This window comes from Pinus tabuliformis, chromosome Q (genome assembly GCF_031772625.1).
Source record: "Pinus tabuliformis cultivar Carrire ecotype Pingquan chromosome Q, CPIR1, whole genome shotgun sequence".
Lineage (NCBI taxonomy): Eukaryota > Viridiplantae > Streptophyta > Pinopsida > Pinales > Pinaceae > Pinus > Pinus tabuliformis.
In genome coordinates this window covers 360,898,912-360,921,653 of record NC_142296.1, presented here as the reverse complement: position 1 = coordinate 360,921,653, position 22,742 = coordinate 360,898,912, and the positions used below count along the sequence as shown (strand labels likewise).

The window sequence follows — 22,742 nt, the reverse complement described above, 5'->3', positions numbered from 1 at the left end:
GTAGGACCAAGCTTGGAAAGAATTACATATTTACATTGTTTATCCTTTAGATTTGTTGCCCACCAAAATGGATAACCCCATAGGGGAAAATTTTCTCCTACATTTGACAGCTAGCTAGCGAACAACTCCTGCTATTCACTATTCGATGATGATATGCCATGTGCCTCATCCATATACCTCTCACCTTTTGGCATTTCCACTTGGATGAAGGTGGGCTACTATTCAAAAGGTATTTCGATCATTTTGCAATTGAGTGCTTATACTTGTTTGTTTTGGGCATTTAGTATGGATAAATGGGTGATACAGAAGATTGACCGATCTTGACGTTAAATCTGTTTTCTCACCTTATCGGGGGGTTAATCTTAAGCCTTAGTATAGTGGGACCTCCCTTAAGGCCTTATGGTTATATGGGAGGGGCACTACTTGGAAAACTCAGATTAAGATAGCGTGTTCATTATCCCCCCTACACCATACTTGACACTTTCCATGACACATTACAGACTCCATATTCAATCTCCATTCTTCGGGTCTAACTTGTCATTGGTTCATTGGGATTTGGCACCCTCATGTCCACACTCCTTGAGTAGTGCCGAAAAACATTGCCCTGGAGGTAGATGTAAGTAAAAGAATGAAAAACATAGTCTAGCCACAATGAAAGAACAAGAAAATAAAAATGCAAAAGATGGTCGGGACATAAGTTAGCACGTGGGCAAAGGCCTACCATGAGCTCTACCCTCATTAGCCATCACGTGGTTCGTAAGAACATTGATGCTTGCATGTCCCAACCCTGATGAGCGATGAACTATCTCATCTCAAGGGGTAACTTAAAATGCTACATCATAAAAAAAAAGCTCTAAACCCTTGAGCTATGCACCATAATACAAGGCATTATCAAGAAAAAGTAAAAGGCAAACTTGAGGGGTGGAAAAAGCAGGCAAAGCAGTGTAATTCAGGCCTCCACGATTGCTCCCTCCTTACATTCATACATGTAAGATGTGGACTCCCCATCAATTGGTCCACTTGACCATGGTACTTGGCCATGAAGCCTTTTCCCCTCCAGTGTCATACATTTACATTAACACCTATTGATTGAGGGGTTGACCTTGAAAATGCCACTTCCCCTTGAGGGTTGAAAGTACCTAATAGGGTTGACCATTAGCCACCTCTATCAAGGTAGAGAACACCTTTATGGGACTTGGTCTAAGTAGATATCGAAAGGCGATCCTTGTTTAAAGTATCAATTTGCCCTTAACATCCAAGTTTGTTACACTGAGATGCTCATATGATCATAGTCTTTGATAGATGGTTGCTTTCGCCTGAATTCATGTTTGTTTTGTCAGGTGGTCCACAACAATCCATGCCTTGAGGTTTTATCCACTCCACAGGTACCTAGGCCTTTTTAAAGAAGTAGATGGCTTAACAGATGCAACGTTGACAGAGTTGGGCCTCCTAATGATTTGAGCAGATGTTACATGTCCCAGAGCACGCTCAAGACCTAGGATGTTTTTCTACTTTGACCTAGCATTGAGGATTCTTGATGATAGCACCATTGGACCTAGCATGCCCACTAGGTTGGCCTTGACACAACCTAATGGGTAGTTTTTGATTCAAATCCCAGATGAGGATGGTCTTGCATTGAGAGACTAGGGCGGGTTTGTCGCATTTGGAGAAACCTTAATGTTGGAGAAGGGAGGCCCCATTTTGATAGTTGGAGACCTATGGAGATGGTATGGAGACACCCCAGTTGAATTGGGACCATAGAGGAGGATTTGAGGGACATTCCTCAAATTTTGGATGTTTTTGGCACCATGACACTTTTCTAGACATCATCACATCATGACATGGCATTTAAAGCCCTAAAAGGGCATGGCGTAAGTATTTCTTGGGGCTACAACTCACACGTTGGCACAATTATAGGTTGTTTTGTCATTTAGCTAGTGGGTTGGTGTGTAACCCAAGGCTTATTTTATGTCAAACTTTTATTAAGGGCTTCATTAGTCAAAATTAATTGAGGTAGATCTCATATAAATAGAGGTCACCTCTTTTGTATTTCTCATCATCACTTGTGGATCAATTCAACCTCTTTGAAGGGTTTCAGCCTAGTTGAAATAGTCTTGTATACTTGTGGAGGTTTTGCTTTTGGAGACATTTTCTTGTTTTGGATACATCATTTTGGGGCAATAAAGGATTGGTTTGTGCATTTCTTTTGAGTATTCTACATGGTGATTATCTTATTTGTGGATATTACATGGAATGGTTAATGTTAGGGTTTCTATGTGCTATTATTGTCGGATATTTTTCTATGAAATCTTGGCAAAGTATTGTTTGCATTATACCCTAAAAGAATGTGTGGCAATCCCTTGAATGAATCTTCATGGATTCATGTTAAGCTCTCTTCCATGACTTTATTCCCTCATAAAATGATAGTTAGGGTTTTGAAAACTAAGGTTTTTCTTCCCCTTACTCCATACCAGGGTTTGATTCTTCCAGTAGTAGGTCTCCCTTTAGACTTGATCACCCAAGGATCAAGCACTGACCTTCCACATAGGTGAACACACCTTAGAAAATATCTTGAAACCTAAGTAACCAAATTCGCTCCCCCCATGTGTCACGAATTGAGCAATTTAGACATGATTTACGACGGACATGTGTCTGATTCGAGGCTACTGCGTGTCCTGATATCAGGATTTGTGCACCACGAGAATCTGATTTGCACCCATAGTGAATCCTGATTATTAGACACGTGTCCGGTAAAAAACAGACCCACGCAATTGATAAAAGCCCGATTTGCGCTGTTTTCCTCACTTGCATTTGTGGTTTTGAAGCTGTGGGAGCAGCCAACAAAGGGGATAGGCATGTTTTGAGGTGATTCAAGCAATAGTTATGTGGATTTCTCATCCATTTTTTTTCTAGTTTTGCTACAACAATGTGCTTGTCATTTTGTTTACATTTTTTATTTATTTTTACAACAATCATGGCTCAATCAAGGGCAGCAGGGAAGGGGCAAAAAAAGGGGAGGAATATCCCCATTAGTAATGGCCCCCCTCTTCAATTTCATCAGGGTCTGCTAGTGTTCCATCTATTGGAAGTGGGGCTGCAATAACAACTTCAAATGTTGAGAGAAACATCAATTTAGCAAGACAACAAGCTCAAGAAAGTAAATATCCCTTGTGGAAGTATGTTACAAGAGATCAAGGGCTAGACAACAAGTTAAAGGGAGGAGGCAATGTTCTTTGGAAATGCAACTTTTGCAACACTCAATTCAAGAGCACCTATTTCTGTGTGAAAGCACATTTGTTGGGCTTACCATCTTGTGGAATTGGAGCATGTTTAGGAGTGACTACATCTAAGAGGAAAGAATTAGAAAGAGAGGCCAATGTTGGTGTGGCAATGGTGGCTGCATCATCTAAGAAAAACAAGGATGAGGATCCCCTTCCATTCTTGAGGAAAAACAGTGCCAGTTATCCATTTGGGAGTTCCGATGGGGGTGCAAGTCAAGCAACAAAAAGGAGGGCACTTGGTCCAATGGACAAGATATTTCAACAAGAGAGGCGAGAAGAGATTGATATCACCATTGCCTTTTTTTTCTATCTCAACTTCATATCATTTAATGTTGCACGATCACCTTTATTTATTGAGATGTGTCGAGCTCTAACTCAAGGGGCTCCATTGGGGTATGTGCCTCCTGGGTCAGAGAGGCTTATAAATACATTGTTGAGTAAGGAAAAGGACGTGTATAAAATGCTTGAGCCTTTGAAATCATCATGGCCAACATCTGGGGTTAGTATTGTTTCTGATGGATGGACAAATGCAGCACGCCATCCACTCATCAACTTCATGGTGTGTTGCTTGAATGGACCAGTGTTCTTGAAAGCAGTGGATGCTCTGTTGAAATTTGGTACTGGAGGACAGGTGGTTCCCTAAGGCTTTGATCTTTGGCATAGGGAAAAGTGTTCAAAAGAATTTAATTTTTCTCCTAAAGTGACTTTATAATTTTTATAAAGTCAAATCTAATTTAAAAGTGACTTCAAGTGATAAAGTTACTAAAGTCTAATTTTAAAGTGACTTTAATAAAGTCAATGTAAAATTAGAAAGGAAAAGTGACTTTGGAAATAAATGACTAAGTGGGTCTTTATTAAAGTGGGGTGAATTAAAAAATAGAAAGTGAGATTTAAATGAACATTTAATCTCAGCCCTAGATCTCAATCTATTTCAGCCATTGGATTTAGGGATTCCCCGAAAGTCACTTAGGGTTAGATTAAAGGAGGAAAATGAGGAAAAGGTCATTACTTTTTTCATGAGCAAATTGAGAGAAAGAGAGAAAGAGAGCAAGGGAGATTTCTGGACAGTGAGGAGAAGGAGGCAGCAGCTTGGCACACATTCCAAGGCAGTGTTTCAGCAAGTCAGTACAGCTGAGTTAGCACACAGTGAAAGGCAGACTTTGGGCATGATTTTCTAGAAAGGCCGTACAACAGTTTTGGTTCAGATTCCAAGGAGGTCGTACAGCAAGATAGCACAGAAATCAACGAGCATAAAATCTGAAGTTTGCTGGCATGTTTTTCAAGGGAGGCCGTACAACAAGTGGCTGTACCTTGGCACACTTTTCTAGGCAGAAATTCGTACAGTTGTACTGTTGTTTTTCTGCACAGAAATCGAGGAAAACCGTACAACAGCATTTATGGCAGCCTGCATGCTTTTCTAGGCAGTCCGTACAACAGCATTTAAGGCTGAAATTTGGGCACAAAAATCGAGGAGGCCGTACAACATTTATTGCTGTTCTGTTTTACTGTTTGCAAGTTTTTCCAGTTGGCTGTGAGGCATGGAAAACGAGATAAGTTGTAAAAGTTTGCTTGCTGAATATTTCTCTCACTGTAAAAGAATTTTCTAGAAATAAGAAAGAGCTTTCGAACTGGTTTCCCCAAGAGTTGTAGGGGGTTTTTCCAGGGTCACCTTGACCAAAAATCACTGTGTTTAAATGTGTTGAATGGCTGTTTGTATGTGTTGATATTTATTTCTGCATTTTCCAGCATTCTGTAATATTTTCAGAATTTGTGTTTTCAGCAAAATTTATTTTCCAGTTTGTGAATTTATGGATATGGGAAAGGGCATTTAACTATTTTGGAGAAATAAGGTGAAACTGAAAACTGGGGTGCGAAATGAGAAATTTCTACGTGCTCTTGGAAAATGCAAGGATGCACAATATATGTGTGAGTTGTTCATTAAAGTTATTGAAGATGTAGGTGTTGGTTTTTGTGTGCAAATCATTACAGAGAATGCACTTGTTTTCAAGGTCGCTGGCATGATTGTGGAAGCTAAATATCCACAAATATTTTGGACACCTTGCATTGTCAATTCCTTGAATTTAGCACTCAAATCTATTGCTTCTGATGTACCTTGGATTGGAATTCTTATTGAGGATGCACGACATATCCACAACTTTGTACAAAATCATACCAATGCCCTCACAATCTACAAAGAGTACACACATCTATCATTGTTGAAGATTGTAGATACATGGTTTGCCTTTGCATTCATCACGATGAAGAGGTTGAGGGAGGTTAAGACCACTCGTGGGTCCATGGTTATTTTAGAGATTTGGTCTTTTTGGGGAAAGACAGATCAAACAACCTTAAAAAGTGTCAAGGACACAATATTAGATGATGCTTGGTGGGAGAGGGTAGATCTTACTATTAAGATCATGGACCCTATCATTGCTTTGTTGTGATTCGTAGATACAAACCAACCCATCGTAGGAAAGGTTTATGATGGATGGGATTCCATGATTGGGTTTGTAAGGACCATATTTTTCAGAGTGAGTGCCATGAGTATGAGATATTAGCGAAGGCCTTCTTCACCACCATACATGATATTCTTGTTAGTAGGTGGGACAATAATTGCACACCTTTGCATTGGTTGGCTCACTCATTGAATCCAAAATACTACAACCATGAATCACTGAATGGTGGACCTTCATGCAGATTCCCTCCTCATATGGATGGTCAAATTTCACAGGGGAGGAAAGATGCATTGAGACAAATATTTTAGGATAGAGCGTCCCTTGATGAGGTGAAGGATGCCTTTGCAGAGCTTTCCACTAGCATTGGGTGATTATCAGGGTTTGATGTTATTAGAGATAGGGTGGCTAAGAAGCCTTATTCTTGTTGGGCAACTCATGGGGCAACATGCCCTCCTCTACAACAGTTAGTCATGAGGCTCCTTTCTGTGAAAATTCCTTAAACCCGGGAATTCCTACTACAACACTGATGATATCTCTTCTACTTGTTAGATTTACATGAACAAGTTATTTGCAGTTTCCTACAACAAACATCGAAATATATACACTGCAGCCTACACCATAAAAATAATATATTGAAAAAAGAAACTGAACAATAGAGAAAGATACACACAAATGACAGAGTTGTTTTTGGATAAAGGTCCCCGGAAAAACCCAATGCAGGAAAAATCGGTGCACCAGCTCTGAGGGTTTTTATTATTATGCAGTAGTTTTCTGAATACAACTCTGGATGCCCTCCTGACAATCCAGTTACAGAGAAATAAATTGGCTGAAGAAATTTGTGAGATTACCTCACTCTACTCGGCAAATTCCAGCAACTAAACCAACGTGTCCCTGGCTATTTCGACGCTGCCTCTGCGTGGGCCCAACGTCAGCCTTTAAGCCTCTGTTGTGTCAGCTCAACTGGGAATCGATTTGCCTTCTGGAGCAGTTTCCAGCCCTCCCGACTCAGAAATGGCAGCTCCCTTAGCAAATTTGGACTTCTGCTTAGTGAACTGCGCTGCTTCTGTGTGAGCCCTTCTGGCTCAACGTCAACCCCTCCTGGGTCTCGCATTGCCTCCTTCTTCTGCTTCTCTGCCTCTCTGTTGTGTATCCTGGGCTCTGGAGAAGATACCCCAACCCAACTATCCTTGCCCCCTCACCGCACAAGCTCATTATCGATATTCTCCCGACAGTTGCTTTGCTTCAGAAAATCAAACTTCTGAACTCAATCTGTGTGTCTTCCAAATGACCCTCAAGATTCCTTAAATAATCTCCTCGTTCACATTCAACGACCCAGATTAGAAGCTAATCAATGGCTAAGATTAATTTTGCTTGATCCTCCTCTTCTTCTAGAAGTTACACCCACAGTTAGATTAATACCCATTATTTATTTTATTTTCCTAAGTTTAGACTTAGGGTCCCATTAAAAATAATTAATTATTTAAAAAAAACTGTCTCCGGGTGGAATTTCCCACAACAATTTCTGGGTATTGGAGAATGCACGTGTCTAAGCCTCCCTGCAAAATTTGAGGCTTAGAGCACATCCGATGCTACTAGAAATCAACACTCTTAGGTTACTTCATCCTCTTGTTGCGAAAGCAATTAGAGCACATATGGGGATCTGTATAGTTTGAAGAAGAGTAGGCTTGAGCAGTCTAGGGTAGAGACAATGGTGTATGTGCACACCAACCTTCATCTTTTTTACAGGTAGAGGGAGGAGTGGTTGAAGGGAGAAGGACAAAGCAGTGGGATGTCTTTCTCGATGACATGGGCTTGGAAAACAATGTTGAGTTAGAATTGGGCAACTTGGATATTAATGACCTAGTGTTAGAGCTTGTCACTTTTGATGATGGCGATACTCTTGACAGGTGATCCTCCACATCAATAGATGCAGAGATTAAATTGGATACAGAGAAGTATGCAGAAGAGAGCAGTGATGGTACTGAGGCTGATTTTGATATTGATGACTTTGAGCTATAGGCAACACTGCAACAACCAACAACCTATGAGATTCTTCTTTCCTATTCTACGGTTTCGGGTTCTAGTGTCTACCTTGTTTTGTATTTGCTATTTTCCATTGGCATTCCTAGTCAGGAGTCCTCAGGACTTAGTACCTATGTAATACATTTTGATTTTGATGACTTAATGAGAAAGCTACAATTTATGGTTAATTTCTTGTGTTTATGGTTAATTTCTAGTTGTAAACTTGTATCATTGATGAATCATGATTGTATGCATAATGTTACAAACTTACAATGTACATGTATGAATCTATGATTGAATTTGTTACTTGTATCATCATGAGAATTTGTGTAATATCATAATATGATGTATCTATTAATTTTTTAAATATATATATATATATATATATATATATATATATATATATATATAACGTGTCCTACGTGTCTTGTTCTAGGGGGTCTTCGTGTCCTTTGTCAGATTCTCATATTCCCGTGTAAGGTGACTTAGCTTGAAACTTATTTTTCTCCTTCTCTTCTCTTATTTCATCCCTTTAAGGTGAACCACTAGGCTAGGGCTATGGTTGAATTCAACTAGGAGTGCATTGGCCTTTGGGAGGGTCCTTCACGTGGTTTGAGCCTCATTGCATCAAGTTCCATCCTTTTCCCTGGAAAATTCTTCCATCTTAGGGAAGATATCACAAGCCCTAGGTAATTTTGCCTTAGAGTAAACCCTAACCTAATCCTAGACTTTAACTTGGGGTTTAGTAAGGCTTGTTGCTCCAGTTATTGATCATACCTATATTATGAAGCCTTTTCTTGGCCTTATGGACTTTGGTAAGCCTTTCTCCTTGCCTATTCAATAAACCCTAGGTCATAAGAGGCGTAAATAGGTCTCTTAGAGCACACACTTTGCCTTGTCTTTGTTGATTAAGCTTTGTCCTGAAGCTTTGTGCCATTCCTGAGCTTATCCTTGTCACATCTAGGCCTTATACTTCGAATATCTATTAGGTGAGTTGCAGAAGGAAGCATCCCTTTTGGTGAAAGTCGACTAAAGAGCAGGAGGTGGTGGCTGTGGTGAAAGTGGGTGTCCACCTCATAGTGTTGTCCCTTGGTCTGGCTCTTGTCCAGTCGACTAAAGAGCAGGAGGTGGTGGCTGTGGTGACAGTGAGCGTCCACCTTATAGTGTTGCCCCTTGCTCTGGCTCTTGTCCTATGAGCCTTCTTACAACGCTTGTTCGATTTTGAGGCAACAAGATCGACTTGACAGTCTTTATGTAAATGTCTAAGTGTTTTGAATTTACATAAATACTCTTCAATATAAAAGAAATCATTAGGACTTAAGTCATGATCTAATTTTCAACCTAATGAAATTTTATCACGTTAGGTTCATCAAATATCTTTTTAAATATTTCCTAGGCTACATTTGGTTCATCGATTCCTTGCATATGAAATTGTAAAGAAAGAGAAATGAACATTTTGATTAATCCATGTGCTTTGTCATTTTTACTATCCCATTTGGCTTTCTTATTAGCATAAGTGGGGGCTTTTTCTTTGCCAAGGTAATTTGGTACAATCCTTTATTTCTTAGTACATCCTTCATGTGGGATTTCCATGAGAAGTAGTTGGTATTGGTATACAAAAGTTCACTTGGAGTGGCCATATTAAAATATGTAGATAATATTTATTTAAAAGCTGAAACTAGCTGTCTTGATGGAAAGCTTTCGAAAAAATAGTTTGTTTTAAAAAAATGCACTAAAAAAAGGCTTTAGATGTGAAAGTTATGCCCTTTTAAAAACAAGACATTAATGGTAAAAAAATGCACATGGTAGGTAGTAGTTGGCCCATGTGGTGAGGGATGTTGTGGGGAAAAAACAATTTTTTCCCTTACTAGCTTTGCATATAAGCTTGCTTTTACATAAAAATTACTTCATGAAGTGACCTGCTTTTATAAAACAAACGAGAATGACTTTTACAATGAAATTACTTTATAAATGAGGGTGGTATGCAAAATGCAACTTAAAAGAAAATATTAAAGTTACTTTATAGTGATTCACTTTTATAATACACATGAGATATAGTCGAAATTAAAGTTATTAAATAACTCAAGTTTGCATGAACTGTGGTGAGCATAGACGAGACAAACTATGGCAGAAAAGGCTTTATGCTTTATTCAACACTTTGGATTGATTTCATGATATGAATTTATAGTACATGCATTTGAACATTCTAGATCTAGATCTAGATCTCACTGACAACTCATCAATGGATCACGACAACAACTCAAGATAAGGATTAACAGCTCATATCAATGTGGTCTCAAACTTTGTTATTGTCCAGGGACTCCCACTGTAACGTTCCCCCTCTCAATCATAAGTTTGAATAATTATACCAATAACTTGTATCATCCTCAATCTGAAACTGTTGGACTAAGCTTCGATGAAAATATGCCAAAAAAACCACTAGTATCTGGAAATGAATAATTTCCATGTCTAAACATTACCAAGGAATGACTGAAATGATTGTCGTTGAGGAGATCTGTTGCTATGTTGGAATTCACAAAGGATGATTGAATTTTGATTGACTAATATGACTTTGAAACTTGAAGACCAACTATCATCAATGATATTTGATATTCCCCCTATCAGTGTAAGTTAAGAAGTTTGTTGAAGGGATTGAAGCTTGAGCTTTAGATTCTTCTATTCTTTAATGAATCACGTTTGAAATTATTCAAGTTGGAGCTTTGGATTCTTTATGTGGTGCTTTTGTTGGTTGAACGCTAACCATCTTCACTTCATGTGGTGGTTTTTTTTGGTTGACCACTAACCATCTTCCATTGATACTAGTGGTTTATGGTTTACTACTAACAATCTTCACTTGAACAATGTGGTCATTTTAGATGACCACTAACCAATTTGATTTGACCAATGTGGTGGTTTTGGATGACCACTAGCCAATTTGATTTGAATAATGTGATGCTTTTGGTTTACTACTAACTTTGTTACTTGAACAATGTGGTGGTATTGGTTTACGACTAACCATCTTCACTTCCCTCCTCCCAAGTTGCAAGATAGTATCTTTTCATCAATGTGCTCACCCCCTTGATTTGTGGAGAGTACCATCTTTGACTTAAGAGAACATATAGAATTGCATCTAGGTCATGCTCAAAATCACCTGCAATAAATGGTTGAAAGATTTTCTCTTCGGTTATTTCTTCATGCAACTTTGTATTTACCTCTATCTTGACTAGATGATATGACTTAAGCAACTTTTTTTATTTGTTGATTCCATCTCCATGAGTTTATACATCCATAATGAATTTTCTTCTTAACCTGCTTACACTTTCGACATTTTTCATAAAGGTGATTTGTCTTCTCACAATGAAGGCAAGGATGAAGATCAAAACACCGAATCTCCTTATGACCTTCTATTTGACAATGTTGGTACTTATTACCTGAGTCACAGGGTTCGTCGAACTTCAAGTTTGAAGTTTGAAATTCTACGAACCCCAAAAAAATTTGAGAGTTCGATTAGGTTCGATAAAAGGTTTGTTGAGGTTATATGTCATCGACTTCTTTCGCATGCTGTTGTGAGGTTGAACCAAAATCTTCAGCTCACTATGGGTTCCATTCAGAATTTACGGGTTAACTTATATAAAGCCTCTTCCTTCTGACTAAACTAGTTGCAAACCTCGAGGCTTGGGCCTCATCTTTGCAGTACAACATTGTTTGATTTTCTACATCGAGTGGTTAGCATCCCCAATACAATATACTTGTGGCGTTGGTTAACGCATGAAGGTCACAACTTGTTGTTGGCTGTGCTCACACTGTTATGACTTAGGTGGCCGCTTTGTTCACCATGGTCATAATATCGCGACGCATAGGTCGTCACTCACAAACAATGGTCCACAGTTACCAAGCATTGGGCTATTGTTTATTTTTCTGATCTTATAAATTATTCGTTGTTTGCTAATATATTTTTTATCACAAACCATGCTTTTCTATTTTTTTGATTTCATCAACTATTTATATTAATATACTTTATATCATATATATATTAGAATATTAGTAAAGCAATTCATATTAAATATTAATAAATTTTATTTTTTATATAATTATAAATTAATATAAGAAGGTTTAATAAATTTTAGTTATATATATATATATATATATATTTATATAAAATAGAAATTGAAATTTCAGGTGCGAAGATTTTTTTTGGAATCGGGTTGTAGAGGGGCGGGAGATGGAGATGGCGAGTTCCTGTGAACGTAGTGAAACAAGGAATGATGACGTCGTAACCACTTACGGTTTTGGCACCCTTTGTCACACAGATCCGGGTGAGGGTAGATCTGGACAAATAACTGAAGAATTTGAAGATCTCTTACTAGAGACGCGCCGATTGACCTACAGAAGGGTAGACAAGCTTTCCAATTTAACTCTTGCTTCAGTTGTGAGCGCAAATCATTGTGTTGGATAGGGAACCTCTAGAGAATTGGCGTATTTCTATTTACTGTGTGAAGGTTTCCTCCTTTGAACTTGCCGACACATTGGAATGCAAAATCATGGCATCAAAGGACCTCATACTTACCAGATTCCTGCAAAGATGTCTTTGAAACTACCGATCCAGCCTACCCCTATCCGGATTTGAAGGCAGAGAAGGCAAAGTGGATTCTCAATGGGGATAATCTCCACAGGAACTGATTCTACTTTCTTTTTGACAATACACAGAGTCAGAAGCATTCCAGATTCGGAACTAACCAATGAATCTCGAGATCTGTTAGATCTAGGGTCAGAGGCATAAGATGGAGAGAGAGAGCCGAAGCATTGAGAGACGGTTAGTAAGGGTTTCATCTTACAAATCGACCAGCGACGTGAAACTCCATCCGGTTTTAGATCTATTTGGCACCTCCCATTATGGCGATCTGCGCTCTGGGCAATTGAATGGAGCAGATTTGGTTGGTACAAACACTATCTAAGGTATTTGTTGTTGGTGCAAATAAATCGCGTGATCTCGTCGAAGTATTACTGTGTCAAGTTAACCTTGCCTCTTTCCTACTCGCCGATCCGGTGGAAGGAACAACAAAGCATGCTTTAAAAAGGAGGCATAATGGAATGGAAGATGAACACATTGCAGAGCTGTATGCTAGAGATTCGATCCAGAAAAGGGAGGATTTGGGTTATCAACACTCAAATTTGAATGAAGGAGAACCGACCCAAATATTTATGAAAACCCTGGCTGAGCAGTCAATATGTGTGAGGATAGGGATCTGGGAACAAGTACAAGTTTTGCAGCAAAAGATTCATCAACTGATAGGTATTCCAAAACGATTTCAAAGTTTGATCTATGCGGGGAAATCTCTAAAAGAGGGAGTCAAGTTACAGGACTATGGCATAGAGACTGATTCAACCATCATCCTGAACTCACGTCTACTTGGAGGTTGTTCGAGAACCAACTCCAAAGGCCCAACTTCTTTCAAGGATGCAGTTAAAAGGAAGGCAGAACCACAAACCAAGGAAGAACAATGTCCCAATATACCTGGTCCCTACATTGTGGATCAAATGAACCAGGTCCCGACATTGACTATTGACATGCCAAAAGTTAATGAGCTATACTCCAAATTTTATACAAAAGCAATAATTTGTAGATTCAATGGATTCTGGCCCAAATCAAAGAATTTACATCAATGGATATACTCTACTTGGACAGAAAATTGTGAAGTTCATCTATGTTCCAAAGGGTTCTTCATAGTCAAGTTTGACTTGGCCACATATTTGGAATATTTTCTAAAAGAGGGACTATGGTTTTGGGGCAATGTGGGTCTCTTTTTGACTCTCTGGATCCCAAATTTGGACACAAATACTATGGTGGTTTTCAAAATGCCAGTTTGGGTTTGGCTTCATAACCCCCCCTTCATTTTTGGCATCACTCAGTGTTACAGGGAATAGGGAATTCCTTGGGGAAGTTCTTAAAAGTGGATGTAGATCGCATCTCAAAAGGTATCTTCACTTTTGCCAGAATATCCGTAGAGGTAGATCTCAGTAAAGGATTACTCGACATAATTATTCTGCTCCATAACAATTTGAAGTGGACTCAACCACTTGATTATGAGAATACGACCTTCCATATGTGCTTACAAACTGGTCACCTTCAAAACACATGTCCACAAGAAAAAGCAGATCCAAAAAAGAAAAAGCGACAAGCTTCAAAACCGAAAGGATGGCAATTTTCTGAATCACAGGAAGCTGAAGCAGAGGAGGTAGAAATCACAGAAAAGACTACAAACGACAATGTCCAAAAGCCCCAGGAATCTATGCAAGAAAATGATGAAAAACATAACTCCTTAATAGTCCCTATGACTTCCATACTGAAGCAGAAGACAGAGAAAACCCCATCTGAAAAAGAAGTTAGCGGTACCAAAAGAATCCATGCATCAGAAGGTTCAAATTCTGACAAAGAATTACCTACAAATATAACAAAAACTCAAATGTCTATTGTATCTTCCACTCCCAACAATAATGGTTGTAGAAAAGTGGAAAAAAAGAAAGGTAGAAGGGAATAGATTTTTATTAACTCTTTGATGGGTTGTTTTTTGATCTTGGTTTCCAGGATCGACTATCTTATGCATATGCTTTTCAAGTATCTACAATATGTAATTTTGTTCATTTATGAATGAAGTTGCGATTTTTCCTTGGGATATTAATTATTTTTATACTCGAACCTAATGACGAACCTTATTCGAATCTTATCAAGAAATTTGAATTCAAATTGAACTTCATCCTTGTCCAACCCGAACTCGAACCTTAACGATGTGACATAGCTTATCACCAAGGTTCTGGACATCTTCAAGAAATCTATGCTCACAAACTGTACTAGTTTGAAGTAATTTGGGATATGAAAGATGGTGCCTTTGTCATATCCTAATCCATGCTGATTTTTGTTTAATGATAATTCTTTCCAGGTTCTAACAAACATCTTGTAAAGATAATTTTGTTGTTCTTTTGTTACTTCAATTTTTATACTATTGTTGTTGTCATTCTTCCCTTTTCACTCATCTTCAATTATTGTTTCGTTCATTAATTGACTGCATGATTCCATATCCATCAGGTCTTATGTATCACAACAAGCATCAACAATCCATATTATGTCTTGTGTGTCACAAGTCACATCAACCTTTTGCATGATACTATCCATATCACTGCTGCATCAACCTTTTAGATAAGATCCTTGGTATCACAACTTACATTGACATTTTGGAGGAGTTCATATGTATCTCAAGTTGCATTAATCTTTTGTGTGAGATCCTCAATTTCACAAATTGCATCAACCTTTTGTATGAGGTTATTAATTGCAGTTGTTGCATCAAGCATGTTATCAATTTGATTCTACTTCTTTGTAATTTCATCTTCAAATTAATTTCCAAAGGAAGGATGTAGTAGCCTATCTAACTTGATAGGCTATAGTCATTTGAAAAAGGGGAATTATTATTTAATGTTACTTGGGTAACATTAGATAGCAAAAATTAAATTAGGGCAAATGGAGGGAAATTTGCAAGTCACTCAAATTTGAATTTAGGAGGGAAAAGCCCCAAAAAGAAACTATATTAGGAAGGGTGGAGAGTCATTATAACATTCATGGATTGTTGTTCTTGATTTTGAGCTGAGTGCTCTTGTAGGGTTCTATAACCCTTGTCTTTGATTGGTTTTGGCAGTGAAAGATTCCACCCTAGCCAATGTTCCCATCTTTTCTTGCTAGAAGACTGGATTTTGGCTGGAGTCTTTCTTTTTGAGGTAACGAGAGGTTGGTGTCTATCTTTTTGAGGCAGCGAAACGTTGGTATCTATCTTTCTGAGGCAACAAGAGGTTGAGATCTATCATTTTGAGAAAGTGCAAGGTTGAAGTCTATCTTTCTGAGGTAGCGAAGCGTTGGAGTCTATCTTTTTGAGGCAGCGAAAGGTTGAGATCAAAATTTCCGAGGCAGCGAAAGGTTGAGATCAAACTTTTTGAGTTAGCGAAAGGCTAAGAAGCTATCTTTTTGAGGCAACGAAAGGCCAAGAAGCTATCTTCCTGAGGCAACGAGTGGCCTAGAGGGCCATGATCAGGAGGTAGTGAGGGTTTAAGGGTGAATTCAAGGTGCTAGCTGACTAGGGACTGAGGCAACAAGGGTGAATAACTGTGCAGGTAAGCAGTGAGGCCTGCTGATTTGATTTTGTGGCAGCAAGGGGATGACTACAAATTTGTAAGCCTAGAAACCATGTTTGTGTTGATATCCCTATTGGGAGACTGTTGATCTTTATTTGCTTGTTGAATGGGCCCTACTTTATAGTGGTTGCTTCTGGAATCAACTGTTGCTTGAGTTCATCGCTATACTACTTGTGTACTCATTAAAGATCACCACTATTTTATATATTGATGAGTATTGCAACACTGTTATGAAATACAATTCTTCCTTTTGTTTATTAAAAACCTTAACTCATATTTGCATCCCAAGGGTAATCTCTCCAAGTTGAATATTACAGTGGTATCAGAGCTATGCATCTTGCCAGTGATCCAAAATGGATCTTGGATAGACTTCTAAGTCTAAAAATTTTCCTGAAGAGGAAAAATGAAAGTCAAAGGATCCTCTTGGAAATAGTTTCATTGCATAGATCTCTTCATTTTGAAGCTAACACAATTTGAATGGGTTAAAACGGACTTCAGATGAAGAAATTATTGCAAAAAGAAGATTGCCCATTTTCATTAGGAAAGGAGGCATTTCTTATAAAAAATGGACTTAATGGCTCATTGAAGGAAATCGCATAAGAAGAGGTAAAAGGGAGGACTTAAGCAAAGGTAGAAGGACCCCCAATTAGCGATCTCCGATATATCGCATCGGAGGTAGGCCTTTATGCGATATCGGAACCCTAGACAGAGCGACTTGCGATTGCGATGGATCGGCGATTAGCGATTGGCGATCGGGATTGCAAAAGGTTGCTTAAATAAGCTCTTTGTTAATCTTGTGTGAAGTTCTTTTGTTCATTTTGATAATGACAACTTCTACAAGTGAGTTCTCAAATTCTCCTTTCTTCACAAGATTCTTTGATGAAGACATGAAGCAAGACTTGTTCACCATGATGGATATGGTGAGAGAAATGTATGAGGATGAAAAGAAGAGCACCAGACTTAGAGTGCAGTTGAATTCCATGAAGGAAGCGAATCAGTTGCTTTCTGACAAATTGCAGGAAATGGGGAGACAACTTCATATTGCAAATATGAACCTGGAAATGATGCATGAGTTGGAGACACAACTCTTTGTTGCAAAAGAAGCCTTAGTCAAGTATCAGCTTGAAGAAGAGGTAAATAATTCCAGTTTGTCTTTAATTTCCTCTAAGAATGTTTATATTGGTTCTTTTGAAAAGCATACCAGAGGCATAGGTTCCAAGTTGATGTCCAAGATGGGCTATGAAGGAAAAGGCTTGGGCAAACATGCACAGGGTATTGTTGAGCCAATAATGGTTGAGGAAAGGCCTAAGTATTTGGGTCTTGGCTATGGACAATCTTATGGAGAAAGTTCCAAAGCTGCCATGAAGACAATTGAAACAGTTCCAAGAAGGAGTTTCATTGCAAGTCTTCTACCTCAAGAGTGTGAAGATTGTATTCTTGGGGAATGCAATAGTGTGAAGCATACTTTGCAGAAAGAAGGTGTATATCAGCATACACTTGAACCAGAGAGTTGTGGAAACTCTGAAACCATTGAAGAGGTTGATGGTGTTCCAAAGGGAGCTACTTCTTCATTCAATTCACCTCCTCATGAAGGTAATAAAGGTGAAAGAGAAAGGTATAAATCTGGTTCTAATTATGTTCCTTTTGATTATGTAAAGCATGATAAATTTCCACATAAGCATGGGAAAAGAATTGCATGTTCCTTTTGTGGTTTGGATAACCATAATGTTTCTAGATGTTGGAAGAGAACGACCACATAGAGGAAACTTTTGAAGGAAAGGAAGCAAGAAGCCAAAGGTCCCTTGGACAAGGCAAATCATGTTGTCAAGAGGATGCACATGTGTTGCACTTACTGCCATAAGCAAGGACACATTGCTGAAAAATGTTGGACACTGAATCCAACAATGCTTCCATGAAACTTGAAGAAGGTGGAAAGAAAGAATGGCAGGAATGGAAAGAAAGATTCCATAAATGATGTGTTTCAAGATGATTCACATGTTGATGCTGATGTGCAGACAATGGAAGGACCTTTGAAATGGATTGGTAAAAAATGGTTAGAGTTCTTATCCAATTAAGATTGCTTGTCTATTGATATAATGCATCTATTTGCATTTCTTTGTTAATGAGATGCAAGTTGCAGGGTTTTACCAAGAAGGTGAATGGAAAAGTTGAGTAGGAGACTCACTTTATTGCTGCAACATTATATTCATTTCAGCTTAGAAAGTATAGTGTGCTTGAGCGAAAGTTGAAAGATGAAATGCATGCATAAGCATGATTTGCATGAACACATGGATGTTGATGATTTCCTTGTATTTAAACATGTATGTGTGATTAACTTGAAGGGTTGATTACTTTGTTGTAAACATGCATGTAATGCAATATTGACTTGGAAAAAGTTGATTTGGTCTCCAAGATGGAGATGATGGTGAAGTGTTTCATCTTTGAAAAAGAACTGTAGAATTCTTTTTCTACATGCTTGACTTGAAGGGTCAATTGTTTATAGGCATGTTTTGTTGGCTTGTTATCTAGTTAATCATTTGTATGCAGATGTAAAGACATGGAGGTGTTCACAAGATGTGAAATCTGTTTCTTTTGTTGAAGCAGGAGTTTAGGCCATCCAGTTGTTCTCTGTAATCCTGTTGTTAACAGTTGTTGTTGACAGTATGTCAAACAGGTACAAATGAAAATTTTGTGAAGCAGATGTAACTTCACATTGGTTTGAGCCACCTTGGATCAATGATCAAGGTAGAGAAGTTCAAACTACCTTCTGTGACCTCAGCAGGAGTTCTGCAGGAAGTCAAGGGGGAAGACAGTTCTTCCCAGGAGGACAAGCACATCTAGGAAGGAAGTGTTCAAAGGCTTTGGTTCAGAGGCACTATGCGAGGAAAGTGTATGGAGGCTGAAAGAAAAGGGTGAGGTACTCTCATTTACTGTTCAGATCAATATATCAGTCTTTTGGAGTCCAAAAGCTTTTTAGTGGGAAGGCGTGATCCCAAAGGATGCTTTTGGAAATAGTCAAAGGATGCTTTTGGAAATAGTCTCATTGCGTAGATCTCTTCATTCTGAATCTAACGCAATTTGAATGGGCTAAAATGGACTTCGGATGAAGAAGTTATTGCAAAAAGAAGATTGCCCATTATCCTTAGAAAATGAGACATTTCTTATAAAAAATGGACTTAATGGCTCATTGAAAGAAATTGCATCGGAAGAGGTAAAAGGGAGGACTTAAGCAAAGGCGGAAGGACCCCCGATTAGCGATCTCCAATATATCGCATTGGAGGTAGGCCTTTACACGATATCGGAACCCCGGACAGAGCGACTTGCGATTGCGATGGATCGGCGATCGGGATCGCAACCGATACAAAGGGCTGTTACAAATGCAATATGCCAATGAGCGATATCGGTGATCGGGTGATTGGAGGAGCAGAGACACAGTCCATTGGGCCAATGCGATATGCGATGTGCGATATCGGCGGATTGGCATCGATGATATGTATCGGATCGGTGGATCAGATCGACGATATATATATCGGCCGACACAGTCCATTGGGCCGTTGCGATTGCGATATGCGATGCGTCGATATCGGCAATCGCAACCACATAAAGGGCCATTGATATATGCGACGTGCGATTGCGATATGCGATTGAGGCACGGACTCGATGAGGTTTATGAATGCAATTGCATAAATTTTGAAATTCGGATTTGCGGATTTTCTTTATATTTCTGTGTAATTGGGTTTTGGCCTTATGCAATGCGATTTGTGATGAGCGATGAAGAACACGGACTTGACAGGTTTATAGGGACGATTCTATATTATTTGAAGTTCGGTTAAACGCTCAATGATGTGTTTTCGCCAGTTTTCCCTGTGTATTGCGTTATGTGTTCGAATGCGGGATTTCTACAGGAGGAAGGCCGAACGGTTGGGTTTCCGGTGCCCGCCGGTTCATTTCCATGAGAAACTGATTCTTTTGTGAAAACGTGTGGTTTTCCATGATGGAGGACTGTAACCAAATGGTTACAAATACACAGAGAGCTCAATTGACAGGGCTGCTGAAGGTTGCCGAGATTCACTTGGAGGTCGAGCAAACCACTGATAACACAGAGAACTAGAAGACACACAGAGGCCGAGAGTAATGCGCAGAGGCAGCTCAGAGAAGCCCATAGCTGTTTGAACGGTGAGGAATCCAAAGGGAAAGCTCAGTGTATGCCAGGAGGGCAGTGTGCGGAGTGAGGAAGGCTTGCGCAGAGAAAAAGGCTGAGTGAATGCTCAAAGGGAAGCTCAGAGAGCCACAGAGCTAGAGTGCTTGACAGAGGCATAGCCACCAGAGGTTGGAGGCAAAGTTGCAGAGCCAGAGAGCTCAAATGGACGTCTAAAGAGCCATGAAGCTGCAATGAAGTTCAGAACAGCAAAGAGATTGAAATGATCAAGCTGTTGCTGGTGACTGTTGTACTGAAGACAGAAGAAGGATTCCAGAGACAATACATAATTTTGAGGGATTCAGAGAGCTAGAAGCTCAAGAAGCTCAGAGCATTGACTAAAGGAGTCAAGTCCAGAGAAGCCTAGAGCTGTTTGCAGAATATGGACAGCCAGCGGGATTAGATGGCATTCTAAGCCCATGGGTTCAGTTGTAAACCTATGGAGTTGAGTGTGGAACTTGTAAAAGAAGTTAAGCCATAATCCCAAAGAGCCTAGTCGAGTTGACTAGAGCTCACGGAGACGTAACCCAAGAGGTTTGGGTGAACTCCTAATTATATCGCTGTTATGTGTGTTGGTTATTATTTGCATTATTTGCTGTTATATGTTTTTTATATCAGTTTAAGCAAATCAACTTAAAGCACTGAACAATTAAAAACAAACACAAGCATACACCTCTTTCAAGTTCTTTTAATTCCGCATTTATCAATCATAAGCATAGATCTGGGAATTTATAAGCTTTGGAGTGGGAGAGGTTCCTGTAAGTTGGACAAGAAGCCTTTAGTGCCCCATTTCAGATCAGCCAGCGTGTGAGTATATGACTTCTGGATGCTCTAGGAGGATAGGGGAAATGTTACAATTAGGAAAAGGAAGGGGAGCAGCAATTATACAGATTCAATCATCAAGTAACAACAACCACCAGAAATTAACCCGTTGGACATCTTGGGCGAGTTAGTGAGAGGGTAGCAGTAGATGGCACAAGGGAAACAAGTGGTCCAACTTCTAACCCAAATTTGGGCAAATCTGAGTAATGCGGGTAACAATGGTGCTAGTGGATCTAATGGAGGTAGTCGGAGTCAAATAGAGGGAAGGAACAACCATATCTTGGTTCCTTTTAACATCCTTGCACAAACTAGCACAGGGGCAACCAATAGGAGGAACCATACACCTCTACTACCCTAATTTCTAGATGGTCAGGGAATAGTAAATCAAGGACCATTGGAAGAAAATGAAGATTTCTAAGAATATTTTTGGGAGTATGCATCACTAGGAGAGGATGTTCGAGCAACTATGACCTTTATGGAGTTCAATAACTTCAAGTACAAAAATAGGCCCATGGATCATAATAGGGGCACACAATAGAACCTTTGATCTGCGGTGCAAGGTTGGGAAACTGTCCATCCCATCCTTCAATGGGTCATCCAAATACTCAGGAAGGTCTTGGGTACAAAAGTTAGTCACTTACTTCTAACTTTACCCAATGCTTGAAGCAGAGACCATTAAATTCACCATCATGCATTTGAAAGGTGAAACTCATGAATGGTGGTGCGATGGATTGATCACCTTGGGACATTACAACATTACTTCTTACGTGGATTTCACACAAAGGTTGATAAACTGGTTTGATAGGAAGGATCTAGAGATACACTTCTGGGAGCTAGCACAACTCAAGCAGACCGAAACACCAAAAACCTTCATTTCAAAAATTCAGCAAGTGGCTCTTATGGTGACAGATATATTTGAACAAAGATTGATCATGGTCTTCATAGAAGTTTTATCCAAACCACTACGTGGTTGGGTCAAGGTCTTCAAACCCCCCACCCTACAAGATGCCATCACTAGGACACAAATATGGAAGATGCAATACCTAGAGCTAAATTTCCATTCAAGCCGCTCATCAGTCAGAAAAACAAGGATAAGATTCCATTTTAGAAAGAGTGGGCTGGGAAGGACAGGTTGGATGACGAGACTCAAAGCGATCTGAGAAGAAAGAAACTCTGCTTCAATTGCAGGAAACCATGGGAACCAATTACAGATGCTTGGGCAAAGGGAAAGATCTAGTATATTGAGGTGTTGTCAAACAACGACAATGAAGAAGATACAAGGCCAACACCAAGCAGCGAGCCTAGCAGTTCAGAGGGGGAGCAGTCCCATTAGGAAGCGGAAGGGGATAAGAAGCCTTGTATGGAGATCAAGTGTGGTACTATCACCACTCCTTTTGGAGTTCGTAGATTCTACACCTTCGTCAACAACAAGTCGCAACCTTGGTCAATGGTGGGGCAACTCACAACTTCATCAATGCAGCCTTGGTGGCAAAGAGAGGTATTTCCACAAAAGAATTTGAGGGCTTTAACGTTGTGGTGGCTGATGAATACAACATGACATGCACACAGAGGGTTCCACACTTGAACGTGATACTGGGCAATTACACATTTATTGATGACTTCTATGTAGTGTATCTTGCAAACACCAATGTTGTATTGAGGGTACAATGGTTATGCTCGTTGGAGAAGTTCTCTATGAACTATGAAGTAATGGAGATGGAATTCAGGGCTTCCGATGACAGTAAGGTAGTGTTGAGGGGTATGTCTAATGGTACTCCTCGAATT

General features: G+C 39.4%; 1 protein-coding gene across 2 annotated transcripts in view; it reads left to right on the top strand.

The window, feature by feature from the left end:
* The window catches only part of LOC149219661 (E3 ubiquitin-protein ligase At1g12760-like), a 126,933-nt gene that overhangs the window by 23,747 nt on the left and 80,444 nt on the right, over positions 1 to 22,742 (top strand). The window lies entirely within an intron of this gene.